Source organism: Corvus brachyrhynchos, unplaced genomic scaffold (assembly GCF_000691975.1).
Source record: "Corvus brachyrhynchos isolate BGI_N302 unplaced genomic scaffold, ASM69197v1 scaffold523, whole genome shotgun sequence".
Taxonomy (NCBI): Eukaryota; Metazoa; Chordata; class Aves; order Passeriformes; family Corvidae; genus Corvus; species Corvus brachyrhynchos.
In genome coordinates, this window is record NW_008237265.1 from 362,299 (window position 1) to 363,808 (window position 1,510).

Here is a 1,510-nt window from a genome sequence, read left to right on the forward strand (position 1 = left end):
AGCCCGGCGCGCAGCAGCCGGGCCGTGGAGGGTGGGGGGAAAGGCTGCAGGTGGCGGCGGGTGCCTCCCGGGAGAGCATCTCCCGTGGCATCCTGCAGGGCAGGGAAGGTTTAAACCCCAAACGAGGGGACTTTTTTCCCCCTCCTGCCACAGAGCTCAGGCTTACGGTGAGGCTGGGGACCAGGAGTTTGCTCACGGCTACGTGAGTTCGCTCATTTGTGTACGTGGCAGGTGACAAAGCGCTGCGCCGGTCCTTGCAGATGAGAGCCCTCGGGGGGGCGGGGGGCAGGGGGGGCATGGGAGCACGGGGTGATAGTGAGTCTCCTAAACGCCTTCGGCACTGCTCAGTTCCTGCCGTATTAGCACAGCCATAGTTGGGTTGTTTTATTTTTTTTCTTCCCTCTCTTTTTTTTTTTTTTTTTTTTTTTTTCTCCCAAGCCCACTGAGGCAGAGAAGAGGCAAACTCAGCCATAGGAAGGTGGTTAGTGATGTCACAAGTTTGGTCTTTTCAACAAAAGCAATGGAGAAGGGTCTCCCCCACTATATATATTAGGGGAAGCTTCTGTTCTTCATAATAAAAAGAGCAGCAAGGGAGAAAAGCACCTGCTTTTAACACCCTTTATTTCGCCCTAATCTGTTACAGGCAGAATCAAAGCTCTGTAGGCTGGATTTTTGAAAGTATTGCCTTTTTAAAAAATTCATTTAACTTCTTCTTCTTCTTTTTTTTTTTTTTTCCTTTTCTTCTTAAGCATAGAACAAAGTTTTGGAAGCGATTGCTGAGAAGAGCAACCACTGTTGGCCAGGGTGATCTCTGAGAGGCACAGACAGCTGTAACTCAAGGAAAAGGTGAAGTAATAAATTGTGAAGGAACCTCAGGATTCTGAGTTTATAGAAGCTATTTATTTTTCCTGAGTCTGTAAGGGATGGTGTGTGTTGGTTTTTCGTGTATTTTTTTTAAAAAAATTAATTTCTGGAGGAGAGGAAATTCTAAAAATATTTGATGGACGTTTCACTTTTAACATGAGCAATGCACCTATGAGTGTGTGGGGGCTATTTTCAGGGGATCTCACAATTATTTTTAATTAGTCGAAAGGGCAGTGTAAATCAAAGACGCCTATTAGCTATACATTTTAATTTATAGCCTACCAGGTCTTCAGGGAATTTATTTAGAGCATAAACGGTTTAATGTTTTCAGCATGATTTCTATTTCAGCTCTTATGTTGTCGGTTTTATTTGCCTGTGTGGTGTGGAATCTGGCTGAGGAGCTGGGCTTTTAAGTTGTGGCAGCAAGCGTCGTTTAACTTAAAATAACCTGCACCTAGAAAAACGCTTTGCTTTGCACCCAAACCTTCTCCAGACAGCCTTCTTTAATTCGGGGGCAGGATGAGAAGGAGCAACCAGCCGGCACGCCTCAGTGTTTTGTTGCGGCTTGTGAGGGTGTTGGGAAAGCATTCCCTGTAAATCAGGCTGTCAGCGGCACAACCAGCGCCCCCAGTGCCCCGGGGGCAGC

At 46.5% G+C, this 1,510-nt stretch overlaps 1 protein-coding gene across 1 annotated transcript in view; it reads left to right on the top strand.

Moving 5' to 3' along the window:
- The first annotated feature begins 559 nt into the window (after positions 1-559).
- PTHLH (parathyroid hormone like hormone) overlaps positions 560-1,510 on the top strand; it is a 12,775-nt gene continuing 11,824 nt past the window's right edge. The window contains exon 1 of the mRNA XM_008630811.2: positions 560-846. The gene's annotated coding sequence lies outside the window, so the exon portion shown is untranslated. The remainder of the gene's footprint in view (positions 847-1,510) is intronic.